This window comes from Mesocricetus auratus, unplaced genomic scaffold, assembly GCF_017639785.1.
Source record: "Mesocricetus auratus isolate SY011 unplaced genomic scaffold, BCM_Maur_2.0 Super-Scaffold_100025, whole genome shotgun sequence".
Lineage (NCBI taxonomy): Eukaryota > Metazoa > Chordata > Mammalia > Rodentia > Cricetidae > Mesocricetus > Mesocricetus auratus.
Window position 1 is genome coordinate 3,538,137 of NW_024429206.1, and position 19,738 is coordinate 3,557,874.

Consider the following 19,738-nt stretch of genomic DNA (forward strand, 5'->3'; position numbering starts at 1 on the left):
ACAGGCGCTCAATGAATGCTCATTGCTTCTGCCCACAAAGGCAGTGAACTCTGTCTGGCTGGGTTGCTATGCTCCCAAGCTACCAGTAGGTGTTGCTAGCCAGCCCATTCCTTCCTACACCCGTTCCTGAATAAAACTTCACTCAAATAGAAGTGTTAAAGATCACACTGTAGCCAGTGAGGGGTAGCCACATGTCCCCAAGAGCTTGCCACCAACTGGAGGGTGAACTTGCTTCTCCCTCACACAGACAACAACATAATGGGCTCAGCCCCATGCCACACCCATCATTTGAAGGCTCTCTGCAGGAACTTCACAGGACACAGCTGGGACGCCTCTCAGCTTCCTCCACAGTGGAGCCTGTGAACGCTAAGGTCTCTTGTGGGCAGGCCTAGGCAAGTCCCAGTCTCTGGACCTTGGTAGACATCTCCTCCTCATCCCCTCACAGTGAGCTGAACACAATAACAATATTTTCCCAGCTCCCTCTGAGGAGAGAGTCGGATGTTAAATGGAAGATTTGCTTGAGCGCATCGCTGGGACCTAAGCAAAATCATATTAAGGAAGTCATATTTATTATCTCCATAAAGTAACCTGCGTGGCAGCGTGCAGGGGCCAGATAGAAGGCTCAGACGCACAGAGAGCCAAATCAGGCCTGACACAGGGGCCTGAGTCCATGAGGCAGGACCCTCCCACTTGGGAGGAACAGGGGGTACATAGTTCAGAGGTTGGGGGCTTGGCAGCTGTGGGGGTGGGGACCCCTGGAGACATAAGAGGGAGTCCTTAGTGGGCCAGGGGTGAGTAACCATGTGGCGCAGATTAAAGGGGACAGACAGGAAGGACAGGATGCACCTCATAAGAATTCCAAGGGCTGCTGAATCGAGGAAGATAGGAATGGGGACCTCAGGGTTCAGTGGGTCAAGTGACTGTTGCTCAGGGTACTGGAAGCCGTGTCTGCTGGATGAGAGTGAGCTTTATCCCGAGAAGGAGGCTGCAGGCTGATTTTCCCATGGGCACCAAACAGCCAGACAAGGTCCTCTGTGGAGGAGAAGGTCCAGGAAGGGAGAGGAAGGGATACATAAGCAGCTGTCAGCACCCAGACTCTCTGCTCTGTACCTCCCTGGGACATCACCTGTCTCATGGCTGACATGCCACCATGCCCTTGCAGTCAGTGGCAACTTTACCTGGAACTCTAGACCGAGGTGTACCCCAACACTGCAGCAGGCCTCTCCAGTTGCTAGCATCTTCCAAAGGGATCCGGACAGGTTCTGCTGAGAATCCAGTTTCTGCTGACATATTGATTCACTCATGTGTGTGCATCTGCGTACATACAGACAGAGTTGTACACACATGTGCCTAGTTGAAATCTATAGAGCTGACATCCTATAAACTCTCAGAGTGTATGAAGCATGACATCAGATATGAACATGGGAAGATGGGGCTGCCCTGAAGGCATCCAGTGTGGCCAACATCTCATGTACCTGGGACTTAACCCTTCTCGGGCTTCCTGAAAGGTTCACTCTGAGGCTGGTGGGATGTAGGCTATTTGACATCATATGCATTGGTTTATACTCTCCCTGTCCTTCCCAAGAGAGACCCAAAAAGCAATGTCTACCCCTTCTCCCAAGGTCCCAATGACAAACCTAGGAATGATTCCACCAAAGTTTACTCTGGGGAACAGATAATTATGTTGGGCTTCCTTAAAGAATGCTGAATAGTTTCATGTCAACTTGACATGGGCTAGAGTCATCTGAGAGGAAGGACCCACAACTGAGAAAATACCTCCATAGATTGGCACGTGGGTAAGCCTGTAAGGCATTTTTCTTGATTATTGATTGACATGAGAGAACCCAGCCCATTGTGGATGGTGCCACCCCTGTGCTGGTGGTCCTGGGTTCCATAAATAAAAAGACAGCAGGTTTAGCAAGCCATGAGGAGCAAGCAAGTAAGCAAAACCCTTCCTGCCTCCAGGTTCCTGCCTTCAGCTCCTTCCACAAGCAATGATGAACAGTGGTGTGAAAATGTAAGCCAAATAAACCCTCCCCCCCCCAAGTTGTTTTCGGTCATGGTGTTCATCGCAGCAATAGAAACCCTAACTGAGAGAGAAATTGGCACCAGAATTATGGGATATTGTGACAACCTGACCATGGGTTTTTGGAAGGATTGTGGAAGGACTTGGAAATTTTGGCTGGAAAGGCCACTGGGTGCTTGGAGTTTGGCAAGCTATTCTGTGGGAGCTTGGAAGATAAGAGTGTTGAGAGAGAGAGGCAGATGACAGAGGCCTGACTTGTGATATTTCAGAGGGAAGTAAAGACTTTGTCTCAGTTTCTATTGCTATTAAGAGACAGCATGACGACGGCAACCCTCACAAAGAAAACATTTCATTGGGGTGACTCCCTTACAGTTTCAGAGGTTCAGTCATTATCATCATGACGGGGAGCATAGCATCGTGCAGGCAGATGTGGTGCTGGAGTAGTAGCTGGGAGTCCTACACCTCACAGGCAACAGGAAATGGACTGAGTGGTATCCCGAGCATAGGAAACCTCAAAGCCTGCCCCCACAGGGACACATTTCCTCCAACAAGGCCATACCCACTCGAACAAAGCCACACCTCCTAATAATGCAACTCCCTGTGAGATTATGGGGGCCAATGACATTTAAACCACCACAGACTCTGTAGGGCCATTTGATATTTTTAATTAAGATTCTGCAGTTCTCATGAGATGAGGCTGAAGAATCAGCTGCGATTATCAAGAGACCAACATCATTGTAGTGAAACCTTTGCTTTACCAGAACAATTGATTCTGGTCAGCTGAGAAATGGGCAGTGATTAAGAAGAGACCAGCACCTCTGAGGATCACAGATCTAAGAGTGTTTCCTCTTTGGAGGTACACAGAAGCTGTGATTCTGAGAAGCCCAAGGCTGCACCTCGCGCTGGCAGCTGAATTTAGTAATTTGTAAAAGTCACCCAGGTTGTACTAATTTTGAAGGCATAAGGGGTCATGGAAAGCAGCTGAGGCTTGGCGATATAGAGCCCCAAAGAGGTCATTGGCAGAGGTGCAGCCTCAGTAGCAATTGAAGCCCAGGACTAAAGGGGTCATGCAGAGATGTTGAGGCTTGGCACCATGAAGAGAGCCCAGGAGAGGCTATCGGTGACAGTGCAGTCCCATTGCAGCAGTGGCTACAGTATTTTTGGAGATGCCAGTTCCACAGGACAACTGCCAAGAATAGCAGCCATGGAGCCAGTCTGAGCCCATGGAACAAGCTGTGTGTGCTGTAGGGAGCAGAGTCAGAGAAGTGACACAGGCCTTTTGGAGGAGTCCAGAAGATCATGTGTGGATCCCCAGTATTGACACTGAGCTATTAAAACTGTTGGAATCTTGTATTGCTTTGTTTGGACTGTAGCTGTGCTCGGGTTCTGCCCCTCCCCCCCCCAAATAAAGTGTTTAGCTAATTTTTGACTACAGGAGCACATGGTTGAGAGATTTTGGCTTTTTAAGGGAGATTTAGACTATTTTAAAAAGACTTTGTGTTATGATAAAGTGTGAGAGGAACCTTGGCATATTCCATGGCAGGTGAGGTTGACTGAGGCAGAGGGACAAACATACCAGACAGATGGAGCATAAGTGAGAACTTTTATTAGAAAGGGAAGCAAGGAGAGGAAAGAGAAAAGAGGTAAAGAGAAAGAGAGAGACAGAGAGACACACACAGAGAGAGAGAGAGAGAGAGAGAGAGAGAGAGAGAGAGAGAGAGAGAGAGAGAGAGAGAGAACAGAAGAGAAGATAGAGACAGGCAAAGTCCTGTCTGCCCCAGGGGAATGGCAGGAAAAAGATCATAAGTGGGTGGGGTCTTTCTTTTAAATGGGTCCTTTGCACCTGGACTGACCAGGGTACTGCCTGAGTGCATTCTGCCAGGTGACAGGGGCAGGCCTGCATAATGCCTGAATCCTTACACTTTGGACTTTTAACTATCTGAATTTTTAAACTATGGAGCTTATAAAAGTCAGATGTTTTATACTGTAATTTTGATGTTATTGTGTGATCTTGGGGATGAACCTAAAGAGAAAGGTTATGGCTTAACAGTAAAGGGCTTGTGTGTCAAATTGACATGGGTGCAATTGTGCCGGCTGGTTTTATGTCAACTTGAGACAAGCTAAAGTCATCTGAGAAGGGAACCCCGATTGAGAAAATGTCTCTGTGAGGTCAGGCTGTAGGCAAGCCTGTAGAACATTTTCTTAGTGATTGGAAATTGTGGCTGGTGCTATCCCTGACTGATGCTATAAGGAAACAGGCTGAGCAAGCCATGAGGAACAAGCCATTGAGCAGCTCCCCTCCATGGCCTCTGCATCAACTCCTTCCCTAAGTTCCTGCCCTGGGTTCCTTCTATGATGAACAATGATGTAGAAATGTAAGCCAAAGAAACCCTTTCCTCCCCAAGCTGCTTTCAGTCATGGTGTTTCACCACAGCAATAGCAACCCTGACTAAGACAGAATTTAGATGAGGAATGTTACTTACAGGGGTGTCAGTGCTCCTGCCCCAACTGGCCACACCTAGAAAACCAACACAGATGAGGGCTCCCCGATAGCTGTGTAGACAGAGTCTCTGCTTTAATCTACCCTGGCCTCTATATACTCCATCCCCTCAAAGCTGTGTTATCAGGTGGTATGGCATAACTTGATACTCAGCCCCTACTCTGAGCTTCTACTGGAAGAGTATGTCAACCAGCCCACATCGTCAACTATGCAAGGATGATCTTTTGCAAATGGGTGCAGCTGAACTCCCATGTAGGTTGCTTGGCTCAGAGGGCTGTCTCACTCACAGTGTTCTCTCCCTCTGTGAAGCCCATCATGACCTCAAGAGTTCATCCCACGACTGTCCTTCTGGACCAGCATGCCCCCATGTCTTCTGTGGAAGTGCTGGGCATTGGGCACAGGAACTCCTCACATATTCCACATCTAGACACAGTGGAAGAAGCTAAAGAACATGAAGGGACGAGGCCCCAACTCCCAACACCACTATTTCCTGGGCTCCTTTTTCTCTGTGAATGGTGTTACTCAGATGGGTGTCAGCATGACCTCACCCTTAAGACAGGGTTCTGAGATTCCATGGTGTGCTTGGAAGTTAGGACCAAGTGTAGAGGGCTTGCTAAGTAGGGTTAAGTCCTTGCCTGAAGTCCTAGAGTTCTTGATGGAGGATGTCCTTCTGTATATATGTTTCTCTTATTGGTTGATGAATAAAACACTGATTGGTCAATAGCCAGGTGAGAAGTATAGGCAGAGCTACAAGAGGAAGGAGGAAGGAGAGAGAGGGAAACTGTGGAGAGATGCCATGTAGAGACCAGGAAGATAGGACACGCCAGGTGTTCTCCGGTAAGATAAGGCCATGTAGAAATACATAGATTAGTAGTTATGGGTTAATAATTAAGAGAGAGATAGCCAGTAAGAAGCCTTAGCCATCAGCCAACAATTTTACAATTAATACAGTGTCCGCGTGTTTATTTGGGGCTAATCGGCTATGGGACCAGGTGGAACAAGAACCTCTGCCTACAAGTTCTAGTCTGTGGAGCTTGGGCTCAGCTGTGCTTTTCACCTGAGGATGTTGACCCACAGCTTCACAGCCTGTGACTTCATCCAGACTGAAACCACACCCCCAGCGTCCTACCTTGGCCATGGACCCAGGCCTCAGAATCATTGGCCTGCCCTGCCCTGAAAGATCCTGTGAGCCATGGTTTGCAGGATCCTGGGACTGGCTGCAATACCATGCCACAGCAAACCTGTGTCAGGTCTGGATCTGCCAGCAGCCATGTGTCCCCACCCTGGCTCCTGTCGGCTGTCCCGGGTCAGAGCAGTGTCTGCAAGCGTGGACTTACTAATCACCAAGCCCTCCCACCTGCAGCACTTACATGGTGGATGGGAACAGGTTGTCCCCACAACTCCTCTCACTGGGCTCTGGCACTGTCATCCTGTCGGGCTCTGCATCACAAACTCAGAGCTACTGTTACTTGTGAAGGGAACACCTGCTCAAGTGGGGGCCCTGAGCTATCCAGAGAAGCCCTTGGGCTTTGAGAGGATTGAGAACACAGCCACCTGGCAGGCTTGGCCTGGGGGCCTCTGATATCATACATACATGGGGCTCCGCAGGGACTGTTGGCAGGTATCACGGTGTCCCCAGAAAGGCTCAGGAATGGCCATTGAGGTCAGCTGTATACCCAGAGCCACAGGAAGGGTACAGGACTTTCTCAAGACTGGAAACGGCCCACCTCTCGGAATCTCTGTACCTGGTGCTCTTGAAGGTTATATGTGGACCATCATTCTGATTCTACTGAATTTTTCCATTGGTGGTTAAGTCTCAAGCCGAATCCAAGCCAAGGCCTAAAGTAAGGGCTGGAAGCAGAATAGAATGTGGTAGTTGGCCCCTAGGAGACCAGTCCCTGAAGTAGTTCCTGACAGCCATGAGGCCAGCAGGGTCCTTTGAACTCTCTAAGGCTGGTAGCCTGTGGCACCAACAGGCAGCAGAACTTGAAACGTGACCTCCAAAAGTGTGGTTTGGACTACAGGAAGCCAGCAAGACTTCCTCATCTTTAATGACCCATTTATAAATTCATGTGTGTGTGTGTGTGTGTGTGTGTGTGTGTGTGTGTGTGTATGTGTGTGTGTGTGTGTGTGTGTGCATGCCAGAGGTCATGTCAGTTGCCTTCGTCGGTCACTCTCCACCTTATGTTTTGAAAAAACTTGGATCTCATTTACATGGGTGCTGGGATCTAAACTCTGGTCCTCGTATTTATGAAACAAGCACTTCACTCACTGAGCCGTCTCTCCTCACCATCCCTATAGTCTTTCCTTCCTCCCTCCTCTTCTCCTCCAGCTCTCCCTTCCTTTCTCTCTCTCTCTCTCTCTCTCTCTCTCTCTCTCTCTCTCTCTCTCTCTCTCTCTCTCTCTCTCTCTCTCCCTTGACTCTTCCAACCATCCCCATGCTTATTGCTCTGATTTCTGATTGATCATTGCCTTTGGATGATAGAACTCAAACCAGCTGTGCCATTATTGTTCCATGTCCTCCCGTGGCTCCCAAGTGCCTTCAGAACAATGCATTCTCCTCATCACATCCTGGAAGGTCCTACCCAGACTGTCCCTCCCACCTTTCCCTGGCATTCTCTGTCATGCACTCAGGGTTCCAGAGCATGTGATGCTAACTCTCACTTCTATGGTCTGTGGGGAGATGTAGATGGTCCCCAGCAGGGTCTTTGGCTAATTCACATCCACTACCAAAGTCTTAACACCAGATCCTGGAGGAGACTCCACTCGCCTTGCTGCACAGGCTTTGTGGCAATGATGGTCGGGAAGCTGTGATGTCGGTGCTCTGGTTTCAAAAGAAGGAGCATGCCAATTGTGTGAGCTAGAACTTGGATGGGGAGAGGGAAGGAGGAAGAACAGAAAGATGAGATGAGAGAGAACCGCTACACAGATGGTGGAGCAACTGGGACAGCAATGGCCGGCCAGGGCTGCTTCCCTTAGTACCAAGAGTGGATCTCCACCCTTCAGATAGCCCAGCAGGGGCAATGAGGATCCTGGGCCCAGGGTGGACCAAGCACCTGTGTGTTTGCCCCGCTCCTCCAAAGGTTCTGCAATGAAGCCTGTGAAGGATTTCCCATCTAAAAGTGTCAGGCATAGAGCTGGGATGAAGGCAAGGCTCCTGAGGCAAGACCAGGCCTCAGAGACAGACAACCCATCCTAGTTTCAATCCAAACTTTCGGTGTGGGGGCATCATTTGTTTGGATTTCAGTTGTGATGTAGAAGAGAGATACCAAAGGCTAGACTGCAGAAATTGCCAGAACCCAGGAGGAGGTTCTGAAGGTTCGGAAGGTTCCTGGTCAAAGACTCAGAAAGTTCACTTCCTGGTCTGAAGTTTGCTGTGTGACCCTTGTTAGGTTTGGACCCCTCTCCGGGCCTCGGCTGCAGAATCAGACTTGGCACTTCAGGGGTGAGGGGTGACTGGTCTGTTCATACCCTCCGTAAGCCTCTGTTGGATGCTCTGCAGGGCTCTGAAGATGGAGTGACAGTCAGGACTAGGTTGCTGCCCCCATGAGTTGAAAACCTGGAGGATGAGGTGGACATTGGCCAGCAAAACAAGTCCCCAAATGGAGTGAGTTATCAGGAGGCACTGGGCTGAAGTGGCATGCAACATAAGTGGGAATGTGAAGGTCTTGGGTCCCCAGGTCTGTGACACTCAGTCCACACCATCCTTAAACTTCCTTGGTCCCATGCTTGCAACCCCAGGTCCAGGCCTCCCAAGGTGTCACAGCCTTCTGCTTCCAAGCACCTGCCCATAACACCAGCAACCCTCCCTGCCTCCCACACCCTATGCCCCACAACTCCTACGTCCCCCCGTTTTTTCTCTCTGCACTTCTTGCCTTTCATTTCTGACCAAACTTCAGATGACGGGAACACTGATAAATTAATGATTGTAATTAATAAAAATTGACTCTGTGCTAATAAATTATTATGAAATGGCCTGTCAGCATTTTAATGAAATGCAGAAAGCTGGTGTAATGAGATGAGTGTGTGCACTTTCTCAGCCAAGACGTGAGGGATTATATCCACAGGGCACCTGGGGTCTGCAGGGGGAGGGACGGGGCTTGGAGGGATGATGACAGGGACCCTCAGAAGTGGCCGTGTCCTGCATTTATCCCCATGTCCTCACCTGTGTCTGCTTGCCTGATCTTGGCAGCCTGTGGGTGCAGATACCATCACAGTCCTTTCCTTTTACAAGTGATAAAGCCACCATCCAGAGAGGGCGAGACACCACAGATCAAACTTAACCCCCACCCCAGGCTTTTGATCCATTACATCACCTTTGAAAACCTTAGGGCTGCAGCTGGAGAGACAATTCCGTGGTTAAGAGCCATGTACTGCTCTTCAAGAGGATCCAAGTTGGGGTCCCAACACCATGCGGGAATGCTCGCCATCTCCTGTAACCCCTGCTGGAGAGGACCTGATGCCCTCTTCTGGACTCCATAGGAACCCATTTGCAAATCTTAAAAAAAAAGCCTGGCACCAAGGGGGCAGAAATGTGACCTCGGTGCACAGTGTCCAGTTGCGGTGAAGTTTCTTGGCCTTAGTTTACTCTGGGAGCAGCCCTGCCTCTTCTGTAAGGGAAGGACAGGACCTGTATCTCTGGAAGTGAAACATACAACAGAACAGACAGGAGGTTCAGCCATGCCCTCATCCACGCACCCCCACAGGCTCTGCGGAGTGTTTCATATTATGAGGTTGTCCCAGCCCTTCATAAACTGAGGCCATGAATGTAAAACAACCGATTTTTACAACAGCATTGTTTAACCCTGCACCAATTAAAAGTACCTGTTATTAAAAAAGGTAATTACGCAGTAATTAGTTTGACACAAGACATTAAGCAGATTATTATCAAAGCCAAGGGAACTAGTAACTTCCACAGCAAGTGTCCTTCCCCCTCCTCACCCAGAAACCTCATCTGGAGTTCAGGCCTCATGTGGCCATCAGTAGCTTGGGGAATGGGGACCTTACTCTTCAGTGTGGCTCGCAGCTTGCAGCTTGCCAGTGGGGCAGTGCCTGGGGTGGAGGGCTGAAGAACACTTCCCAGAAGACATGTGTGGGGACAGAAGAAACACGAGCAGAGATTGTCAGTGAGACCAGGGGAGGGGTGAAGGACTCTGCACCCATGAAAGACGTAAAGCAGGAAAGACTGGATACTACAGAGGACTAACGCTTAAAAGCTGTCCTCTAACCCCCTGCATGCTCATGCATAACACACACACACACACACACACACACACACACACACACACGCACGCACGCACGCACGCACACACGGGTACACACACAAACTAAAGACTTATTTTAATTTCAATATACATTGAATCAGATCGAGTCATGTTTGTTCTCCTTAGCCATCCATACCAGATCCCTCTGGACCTCTCTGTTCCTCTCTGACTATCCCCAAGAATGCTTCCTGTATGCCTTCTCCTACTTCCTTCTCATTAACATATAGTATTTGTACAGACATGGCTACAGAGTGAGCAGCTGACACGTGTGACAGCATGAACATGGGGAACCCGGGTGTCCACATGTAGAGGATGGGACTAGACCCACCCCCGCCTCTCAAGTCAGTCCTGAAAACTAAGACTTGAGACAACGAAACCGGTAAAACAAAACACGGGGTGAGGGGGTGCCTTGAATACATCCCACAGACCATGGGGCCTAGGGATAAGACTTCAGGTACCTGCAGTAAAGGTAGAAATGGATAACCATGCTAAGAAGAGTTTGCACAGTAGGCACAATCCACAGTGGGAAGCCCAGGGATGCAGCAGGCATTAACAGACTCTCCTGTGTCTTCTCAGACTCCCAGGAGTCAAGTGCAGAGTTAAAGACCAAGCAACTCTGTGATGATCCCCTGGGCCCACCAGCCCCAGCAACTTCATGCCCACTTTCGGCTTAGCAAGGCCACCAGTTCCCAAGGTCCCACCTCGGCCATGGGCCAGCTGTGCAACATGGGTGACTTGTGCAACCCCTCTGACACTTGTTTTCCTCTCTGTTGGAGCTATTGTGAACTCCTGTGAGATTATTGGTAAGGAGGATACCACAGTGCAGGTCCCACCAGTAAGAGCCTTTGTTATTATTAGCCTGCCCTGCGACCATTGACCTGTGTCCCTCCAACTCCCATTTCCAAAAGACTGGGAAATGTCTATTAACAGAAGGCAAACAAAGAGACAGGCACAGCTAAATTAGTAATTTAAATCCCTCCCACACAGTCCTGTGAAGACACAAGCAAGACATGATTCCTGGCCTACCAGGCATGCCTCCAGATATCTTACCCCACCATGCAGAAGTCTCCGCCACATGGTGAGGCAGGTGGCAGTAAGTAGCATCGTCCAACTTCACCCACTTTGCTGATGAGGACACTGAGGCCCAGGGATAGGAAATGATGAGTACTGCTCCCCAAGTGGGAAGAAGCAGAGATAGGGTCAAACCTCGGTCTCTCTACAGCTAGAACTTACCCACAATGCCTTCTTCTCCCTGAGGAGCACATACTCTCGGGGAGAGGTGGGTGGGGTGGTCAGAAGCCAGCTGTACATACCAGGCATAGTAGGTGCTTAGGAAACCTGCCCTCTCTGTATCCCTCCTGAGTGCTGTTTCCCATGTTTCAGGATAGGGGTCAGCAGGTCTTGCCCACAAAGCCATGGATCCAGAAGAGACTTTAGGAGTAGCACTAGCTCCCCAGGAGTCTCCTAAGGCCCAGTCTATGTCCTCGAGTCCCTACTAGATCTCCTGTCTTCCCCCAAAAGGCTTGGGGACTCCAGGAAAAGCAGGGACCACTCCTGGCAGTGGGCCTCCTGCCCATCCTGTGGTTGCCGTGGCAACAGTGCCAGCATCCATCTTCTTCAAGCTCTGCATCCCTCCCTCTCCTGTCACGTCAGATGAAGGACAGGGCCTGAGACCCAGCCGTGGAGCTACAGGGAAAGCAGTAAGGCAAGAAATCTAAAGGCAGTGCCTGCTCGGGCTCTGAAGGGGTTGGTAGGGATCCTGGGCTCCCACACAGCCTAGGAAACTACATTCCCTTCTCTCAGTGTCTCTTGCTGGCTTTCTGGGCTCAAAATGCACATCAAGCATTGTGCTGAGTGTTTCAAGGCGCTGACCCGCTTCAAATTCAGCACAAACGGAGGGATTCCCCCGTGGGAAGCTTTCTGTGATTGTCTTCCTCCCTCCCGCTTGTGGCAGGTGGAGCCCACACCACCTCACCTCTTGCATCTCAACAAATCTCATAGAGCTGTTTGAAAGAACGTCAGCCCTCCCCCTCCTTTTGCTGTTGATATTTTCAAGACAGGGTCTCACTACGTAGCTCTGGCTGTGTTAGAACTCACTATGTAGACCAGGCTAGACTCGAACTCACAGAGAGCTGCCTGCCTCTGGGATTAAAGATGTGCACCTCTAGGCCCAGCCACCCTCCTTCTCTTCGTGGCCTTGTGAGGTGGGCTCTATGGTTCCCTAGCACACCCACTCATCAGGTGAGTATACTGAGGCTCGTGGAGAATCAGCACACTGTTCAGGTGGTGTGGCCTGCATTTGGACCCGCCTCTTTTTCAACATTTATTTTTGATTGTGTCTCTGTGTGAGGCAGTTCATATGTGCACACAAGGGTAGGTGTCCCCAAAGTTCAGAAGAGGGTGTCAGGTCCCTGGGAGTTGAAGTTGCAGGCAGTTGTGAGTCACCCAACACAGGTGCTGGGGATTCAGCCCAGGTCTTCTGCAAGATCAGGGAGTGCTCGTAGTCGCTGAGCTGTCTCCAGGCCCCAGTCCCACACCTTCCTAACTGCAAAGCCACAGCGTCAGGGGTGTCTCATCACCCTCAGGTTTCTTTTGCTTCTGCTTTGAGGACTTCCGGTTCTCTGGCTGGAGGCTGCCACCTTCTTCCACATCCCTTCAAATGTGGGATGAGGCTCCCTCAGTGCCTCTTCTCTCTCCATGACTGGGGCAGCTGGATTTTCCACAGGACACAGACCCACCTGGGTGGAGGCCTGTCACCGTTACATCCGACCTTGCCACTGTGAGTCTGGGGATTCTTTTTTCAATGTAATTTACTAGTATCCATGCTCGAGTGAAAAGCCGTAAGTCACATACAGTCTGACAAAGACGTGCGTGGCCGGCCTCCCTCTCTCTCAGAAGAACTCTGAAACCAGAGTGAACGCTGTGCTAAGTGCCGTGGTTAAAATCCAGATGGGCGAGTCCTCCTGAAGCTGACCTCTGCCTGGGCTGCAAGGATCTACTGATGGCTCTTTACCCAATAAAGCTCACAATGGCCTCAGGAAAGAGGAAAGATCAAGGACTCATTGATGTCACCTCCTCTGTCAGTGTAGATGCTGCCTATGGAGAGTCCTGGGATGAAGGAGACCTTGTTAGCGAGGGTGACAGTTGTTCTGACGAGTGGACAGAGATGACCTCAAACGTAGAACAGCAGCGGGTGACAGCTGCTTCTACCACTTACACGATGGCTGCTTACACCACCTAGCTGATGGCTGTGTCTACCATGTTCACCATTTAGCTGATGGCTGTGCCTGCCTCTGAGCTGGCAGCACTGATGACCGCATCCACCAGGTCCTCCGTTGACTTGATGGATACATCCACCGTCTCCACCGTTTATCTAAAGGCTGCTCCCACCATGTCCATTGTTTAACTAGTGGATGCCTTTGTCATTCAGCTAGTGACTGTATCCACTGTGGCCACCACTGAGCGGAGAGCTGTCCATGCCCACTGTGGTGGTGGTGGACCGTCCACTGTGTGGCTGTGAGCTGTCTTGGAATCTCATGGAAAGTTCACATCTCACTTTTGAGCCGTGGAGAGACGGGAGAAAAGAGCAGAAATTACATTCAGACAACAGGTACTGGCCACAAAATGTTGTTCTCCCAGCTCAGGAGGTTAAGATGCTTGCTTCCACTTACAACAAGATACACAACTAAGATGGGTAAATAGCTTTCTCTGTCCCGGGCTCAGCTGCCACACCACCACCACCACCACCACAAAAGGATAATTATTGGTACTGTCACATGAGGACAGTGGGGTGGTTCCAGGCAATACGGTGAGAACTCCGCTTGCCACGGACAAAGCCTGCAATAAGCTTTTATCTTGGGTCAGGGAGACCTTGGGGAGCTTGCTATGCCCTCCCGCCTCCACTATGCTTGTCTCAATTCTGCTTCCAGATGCCCTGCCAATCAGCAGTGTGACCTTCAAAGCACTGGTTAGTCTCCACTGCAATCTAGAGAGCTGTGAGAAGCAAATCGAGAAGCGGCTTCCTCCACATAGACACTCAGAAGTCACAAGCGACCCATCACAGTGTCTTGTACTGCCTCCAAGAAGCATCTTGACAGGGAAGAACTCATATCGGGGCACTTGGAGCTTAAGGGAATTCACATCTGTTGGTGAGCTGGAGCTATCCAGCCAGTGAAGGCAGAGTATACTCAAGGGTAGGAATCCAGCAACCCTTTTGTCACTGAGGTCTTTACACATCTTCTCTCTTTCCCTCCAAGACTGCTATAGCCCCTTCCCTGCTCCCCCTTGATGCCGGCGACACACACATTTGAAAGGCAAATGACCTGACTGAATGTTTAGGAGACTTGGTAGAAAACACCCGGGATCCCTTTTCCTGGGTTATCAGGAGGCTGTTGAGCAATGGTTCTCGACTGAAACTGATCCTGTACTCCAGATGACATTGCACAATTGTAAGGAGATCTTTTAGGTTGTCACAAACCAGGGATATCACTGCCAATCCCTTCAGACCATGGGTGGTACTCCCAACAGCTCCTAGCCGCAGATGGTGTCCTGGCTCCCTCATCACTCCACCAGAGACAGGGAAGCAGAAGGTTGTGGTGAGGCTCAAGGGTTGGTCCGGGGAGAAAGATACTGAGCAGAGTTTAATGAGCGCCACTGGGTTAATCAAACACTCAGCAATTAGCCTGGGGGAATTAGAGTCTTTAGACAAAGCCTCCATAATCAGGCAGCTGTTATTAAATCATCAATATCTGTGGCCAAATTAAACCCCAGTTAAGAGCGGTTCAGCATCGACTCTCCAGTTTCCAATAGGGCAACCAAGCAGTCACTGCTTCCCTGGCAGAGCGTAAGCCCAGGACACCTGTCATCTCTTCTATACCTGGGGGAAGCTCTGAGAGCACTGGGCTGGCCATCCTCACCAAGTCTAGAAAGGCTCAGAACCACATGGAAGTATGAAAGTCTCTAATTTCCAGGAATCCAGGGATCCAATTACTTAACCAAGGAAGCTGCTCCAACAGCGAAGAGCTGAACTAAGACCAGGACCTCAGGATTGCCACCTCCCTGCCACACTGTCTGCCCGTCTGCCTGCTCCAGTGTTAACCTTCAGACAGGAATGCCACCATCCCTCAGCCCATGTGCTGTGCCTTTGATCCCTAGCTGGTGGAGGTGATTTCTTGGTTGTGGGAGCTATAGGAGCTGTATGAAGTAGGTCACTAGAGGCCGGCTGATTCACCCTTGACTGTCTCACACTCTGTTTCCTGTTGACCAGGAAGTGAACAGTGTCCGAGCATACAGGGTCAACCAGCTACATAAGCCCTCTGAACCATGAGCCAAATTAACCCTTCCCTGGTGTAAGTTCACAGCCATGGGAAAGTAGCTACCACACCACCTCCCTGGTCTATCATTCACGCTGTTCACTTCCAACAGTTTTTTATTTCCTGACCAAGACTCCATCCGCTACGGAGAGTGGTGACGCTGAAGCAGAGGAATGATGAAATCAAGGCCAGCCTGGACTCTATTACAAAACCTTGCCACCTCAAGGCTGCAAGCTCATAGGTAGGCACAAATAGGCATGAAGTATCCAGTCCCGTTACAGAGTCTTCAGAGCCACGTGGTACCTTCTGAAGCAGCTATAATCTGTCTGTGAGGCAGAGAGAGAAACTGAGGCCAAGATATGAATACCACAGCTGTCTTCTTGGTGAGTGTTGAACCTGGGGTCAGAATGCTGCCCGATGACTGCAGAATCCAGGCTATTAGTGCTTGATTCCACGCTGTGCGAACAGTCTTGTTGATTTAACCATCCAGTGTGGGCAAACTCAAGGAGATTATCTTGGGGAGGTGTCCACATAGGCAAACAGTACTACACACGTCTTGAGCTTTGTCTTCGGAGTTTCAGATTTTGACTTGGCCCTGTTTAAAGAATTTGAAGGAATTGGCTGCCTTAAGTAGGGCAGGCGCTTGAGTTCAGGATGCCCACAGTAACCACAGAATGTGTGGGTCTCAATGACCTGTATACTGTCTGCACACCCACCCGTCACACACCCCAGAGCCTCTGCAAACCTCTGGCCCACCCCCCAGGTCCCCATGCATTTCTATAAAATGATATTTTATTAAATAAACAAACTGGAGCCATTCTGTAGATTTATGAACAGCTCCTCCAGTCGCTCTTGTTCGACCCACTGCGGATTTACGGCTCTGCATTAACCTCCTGAGTGCCTGGACCGTTTACTAAGATAATGCTGGTGGGAGGGAGAAGGGGTTTTATAGCCCAGTGGTAATTAGGAGGTTCTGAGAGGACTAGGGGGTCTTGGTTATTGGGCATGCTGCACACAGGCCACGAAGGGATGGAGACTTCACCACGGGGCAGGAGCCAGCCTCTGGTTGACCATCTGGCTTGTCAGGAATCAGCTTCCTTCTTTTGGAGACAGCTCTGGAAAGTGCAAGGCAAGCCCAGGAAAGGCAGTCTCCTGGAGACTCCACCATCAGCCTACTGTGTAAACCAGGCACCTCACGTCCATAGTTAGGATTGGGAGGGGCCTGGGCCTGAGTCAAGGGCTCTAGTAAGGCCCAAGAGTAAGACAAACGCAGGCCCAAGCATGGTACCAACAGGTTTTACCTTATAAAAATGCTCTATCCCTGAACTTAGGCACCAAGAGACTTTTCAAGGGTTCAAGGTCCCTCTTGGTCTGGCCATCAATAAAAAGGACTTAAAGTTTTTAATTGGCTGAACTGGAGTGACTGTTAGTAACTGTGTTGGTCATTGCAGCCTTTATGTAAATAAATCAGAGAGGGTCCAACAGAACAGAGAGGACTCACTGAATTAGACCGCAATTACCGAGCATACGGCTGACAAGCAATGGAGGGATGTCTTGGCTGTTGATGGTCCTCTCTCCACTGGAGTGCCTGTCATAATTCTCATGGATATTTGGTGTAAAAGGAGGTTGGCTCTTCACTGAGAACAGATCACCCTGGAGGCAGAGAGTCCCTTCCTCCTCAAGGGGAGACTGGTTCTTCAAGGTCTCCCTAGACCATGGCTTTGCTCAGGGAAGACAGACCAGTGTGATTAGTAGATGGAAGGGGTGGGGTGATGAAGACTGGGCAGGGTTCAGGGAGGGGGCATCAGAAGAGAAACACAAAACTTGGGTGTGTAAGGACCTCAGGGAAAGAGGGTTCAAGCCAATGCTGCCTGAACCCAGCCAATGACTGTAGAGCTTCAGGGTGGAGACCTGGGTTCAGCCAATGACTGCAGAGCCTCCAGGCTGGAGGTAGCTGTGTTTCCACATCCTTTCCTGGGGCTGATACACAGACCTGTGGATCAGCAGATCTACTGCTAGAACCCTCTTCTACTGTCCCTCCTGGCTGTTCACAGGATGGGGTAACCTATCTCATCTTTGGTTCAGTGGAAAGCAAGGACACTGGGTCCTGCTCCAAACCCACAGAACTAGACCCCAGTCACACCAGGAACTTCGACCAGGAACTCAACCATGTTGCCTTTGACCCTTCACCACACAGGCTTGCCCGATGGAGCGCACCTGTCACCCAGCACTTGGGAGAATGTGGTGGGGGAAGACTGCAGATTGAAGGCTAGCCTGGGTTAATGGTGAATTCATGAATTCATGATCAGAAACAAGATGCTGAGCTCCAAAACCAAAAGGAGAGGAAAGGAAGACGGAGAGAGAGGAGGAAGGGAAGGAGGAAGGGAAGGGAGGGTAGGGAGGTAATTAGAGGGAGGAATCTCTCACTGTCCTATTTTACAGGGAAAGAAGAAACTGGGGGTCATGGCCCTTACACACACACACACACACACACACACACCACAGGCTGGCCCAGGATGGACACACACAGGGTAGGCTGGCCCATGATGGGGATACATACACAAGGCAGGCTACACACATACACACACACACACACACACACACACACAGAGCACACCTCCCTGAAGCTGTGCCCCTAGCTGTCCTCACTGCTGTGGTGAGGAGATCCAGGAAGCATAGCAGGCCCCACCTGACATGGAGCCATGGACAAGTAGTCACTGGCCTTCACATCCTGAGTTGCCACCCTCTTCCCTGCCCCTCTCAGACCCTCCTTGAGGTTTAAACTCAAACAAGAGAGCATGAATAATGCAGCCTCCTCGCCCGGGGTCCTCCAGAGTGATGGAAGGCCCTCGCCTGCCTCATTAGCAGCCCTTCAACCATTTGATTTCAGTAACAATACGAAGCCTTCCTCACAATTTTCATTCCTATTTGCTGCACCCAAGTCAACACTGAATTTCTGAAGCCATGTGAATTTTATCAGCTCCTTTCTCTGCAGGCCACACCCAGCCCGGGCCCCACTGCCGCAGCCCCTTTCTTTGCAGATGCAAGGAGGATGGCTTTGGGAGGGTCCAGAGGTTGGCAAGATCCTTCCCACCCAACACTTAGGCTTTCCAATCAGCCTAGCTAAAGAGACTCTGGATTCTCTAAGCCCTGGGGTCCAAGCACTGGCTGTGTGACCTCAGCTAAGTTGCTTTGCCATTCTGGACTTATTTTCTCATCTTTAAAATGGGGAGCACAGCAGAGACACAGAAGGTATAAGATGAGACACCTCTCCTGGTTTGTGCATGCTGCGTAGGTAATTATTGGAATATTGGAAACACACCAAATGCCTTACCACTCTAGTATAGTTATGCCCTATTTTGTAATTTTTTTTCATATGCCTGATGGATCATAGAGAAGACAGGCCCAAGTTTGTCTTAGTGTCACCTCCAGGGATGTGTGAGATGCCCCGGCAGCACAGGCAGGTGTGAAGCAAGAAGATTCATCAGGCAGGGAGGTGCAGCAATCCTCAGGGGGGACAAAGTGGGTTTGAGCCCAGTGCAGAGGAGTTGATACTCAGAGCCCTGCAGGTCACCCAGACACACACTTTGGGCTGCCAGTCAGCACATGGGATACTAGAGAGCTGCAGAAATTCTCTGAGTAGTCTCTGAGCAACAAGGCCAGAGAGCAGGGACTGGAAACCAAAGGCTTTTACAATTCCCATGCATGTCTCCCTTTCTTCATCCTTCCATTCCAAGAAACTCAAGGAGACCTACTGTGAGCATAGTCCTATTATGAGCACAGCCCCAGGTTAGGTGTCCCAACCCTGGGCAGAGGTGGGGAGCCACAGTAGTTGGGCTTGCCCTGAAGTGGCTGTGTCTCAGAGCTGAGAAAATCCTCCCCACAGGGTGCCAAACAGGCACCTGCCAGCTAGCACTCTGATGGAAAAATCTCTGGGAAAAAAAAAAGGAAAAGAAACTAGATTACATTCATTCTCTTAACCTCCCCCACCCAGGACATAAATTGTCTCTGTTTATAACGCTTCTGGCATTTCGTACATTTTGCCAAGTGACATAAAATGACAATAGATTTAGGACCCACCAGCAGAAAAGTACCTAAAACGCCACATGTCACCGATCCTGACAGTTCTAAAAGTAAAAGTTGGAAGCAGTTCAGGAGACATAAATTAAAATAAAAATATAGACTTTGTCCTTGAGAGAGAATCAGCTAAAATTAAACCTAAGTGTGGGTGGGATGTCCAGGAATAGGTGGGAGAGACATGGGGGATGCCTCATTCAGAAAGAGTCACAGACAGGGGATGGAAAGACAGGAAGATGGAAGGAGCCCTGGACAGGCCCTCCGCAAACAGAAAACACTTTCTTCACATTTGATATGCCTTAAACTGCCTGTGAGTGTTCAGATTAATCCATGATACGTCTAAGATTCAGATATTTATCAGATATTCAGATGTACTGTAGCTCCCTGAGGCCAGGGGTGAGAGTGCTAGACAAAAGTTCTAGAACAATCTAGAAAGTTCTTTTTGAACAACTTTTCAAGCAGGAAGCATCTGTATGGTTTGCTAGGTGAGTGCCTAGCAGGTTCTCAGTAGCTATAAATCTCTTTCCCTCTCTTTTCTAACTAACTTCTAGGGTTCCCA